The sequence below is a fragment of the Gossypium hirsutum genome, chromosome A02 (assembly GCF_007990345.1).
Source record: "Gossypium hirsutum isolate 1008001.06 chromosome A02, Gossypium_hirsutum_v2.1, whole genome shotgun sequence".
Lineage (NCBI taxonomy): Eukaryota > Viridiplantae > Streptophyta > Magnoliopsida > Malvales > Malvaceae > Gossypium > Gossypium hirsutum.
In genome coordinates this window covers 62,769,078-62,771,035 of record NC_053425.1, presented here as the reverse complement: position 1 = coordinate 62,771,035, position 1,958 = coordinate 62,769,078, and the positions used below count along the sequence as shown (strand labels likewise).

Below are 1,958 nucleotides of genomic sequence, written 5' to 3'. Positions count from 1 at the left end.
TATTTGCGAGAGATGGAAAGAATTAGAAATGATCAGGTTAGAGAAGAGCCATTACATCAGGAAAACAGGGGCTGAGATTCCTCAAATTATAAAGGACAAAGATAGACCTATTAGAGAACATGTAGTATCGATCTTAGATGATTTAAATCCATGAATTGTCAGGCTCCATATTCAGGCTCATTATTTTGAATTAAAGCCAATAATGTTTCAAATACTACAAACAGTGGGGCAATTTAGTGGATTGCCTATTGAGGATCCAAGGTTGCACATATGACTATTTTTGGAAGTCTATGATTCATTCAGACAATAAGGTGTTCTTGAGGATGCCCTACAACTGAAGTTATTCCCTTACTCATTGCGTGATCGTGCCAGATCATGGTTAAATGCATTGCCATCGGGTACAGTGGCATCGTGGAATGAGTTGTGTCAGAGGTTTCTACTAAGATATAATCCCCATAAAATGAATGCCAACTTGAGGAAAAATATTATATCGTTTAGAAAATCAGAGGATGAAACATTATATGAAGCATGAGAGCAGTTCAAGGAGCTACTGAGAAAATGCCCAATGCATGGTTTTCAGCATTGGGCACAAAGGGAAATGTTCTATAATGGATTGAATGCTCATACATGAATTTTTGTTGATGCCTCTACCAATGAGACTTTACTTGATAATCATACAATGAGGCTTATGAAATTACGGAAAGAATAGTAAACAACGATTATAAATACCCCACTACCAAAGTTGGAACTAACAGAAGAGTTGTAGGAGCAATGAAGCTTCATGCAATTACATCTCTAACAATTCAGGTATCATCTTTTACAAATATGATTAAAATACTGAAAAGGTCATATACAGTGCAAGAAATGAAAATAGCAGAGTTAACATCTGTTTATTGTGGAGAAGTGTAACACCCCTAACCCGTATCCATCGTCGAAATAGGATTACAGAGCATTACTGTATAAATGTAACCTAAAACATTCATTTCTAAAAATTATAATAATCATAGCATAATCCAATCATACACATGCATATTGTCCCTTAATCGAGCCCTCAAGGCCTTAGAAACACTTTAGAAATGATTCTAGATTAAATCGGAAATAGTTGGAACATTGAGGAAAAGTTAGAAAAATTCAAGCTACAAGGGTCACACGGCTGTGTGGCCAAGCCATGTGACTCATACGACTGAGAAACACGCCTATGTAACAATCAAAATAGGGACACAAGACCATGTTCCAGCCCATTTCCGTTCCCGTGTAACTCTCTTCTAACTTGGGTTACACTGCTAAGCCACATGTCCGTGTGCCAGGCCTTGTAAATTTCAGAATGGCCTCATGCTCTCGTGTGCCAGGCTGTATGCTAGGCCGTGTAACTGCCTGACTTGTAACCTTTGAGACCTAAAGGGGAGACACAATGGTGTCGCATGGCCGTATGTCACAAACGGCTGAGACACACAACTATGTCTTAGGTCGTTTGGACAAGAAATTGGACAAAATCAAGCCATTTCCTTCACCCACATTAAGCATGAACCTAATCACATTTGCCCATATGACCAAGGCATCAAACCTACCCAAAACATGCATAAAAATGACCAAAACACTATACCATTAATCCATACAACCAATATGCCAATAAGGCACCTCAATCACAAACCATTAAACATACCAAAACATGTGTATATTTGGCCATTCATCAACCATTCATGTCTAACTTATTTCCATACCAAACTTACCACAATTGACCACACTAAAATTATATCAACACATACCAATATGGTAGTTTAAAACATGCATCAACTAGTCATATTAACATCAACCATCAAGGCCTCAAAATACCATAAATAAATCAACCATAATAACACTTATACATGTCAAAACAACTAGATCATTAAACAAAAATCCACCTATACATGCCATTATAACCTTGACCAAAACATCAAAATCTACCAATAGTGTGATAG

At 37.2% G+C, this 1,958-nt stretch overlaps 1 non-coding gene across 1 annotated transcript; it reads right to left on the bottom strand.

The window, feature by feature from the left end:
• Nucleotides 1-469: 469 nt before the first annotated feature.
• LOC121216417 (small nucleolar RNA R71) lies at nucleotides 470-576 on the bottom strand. The gene has a single exon (XR_005912606.1). It is a non-coding gene; the product is annotated as a small nucleolar RNA R71 (small nucleolar RNA).
• Nucleotides 577-1,958: the final 1,382 nt, after the last annotated feature.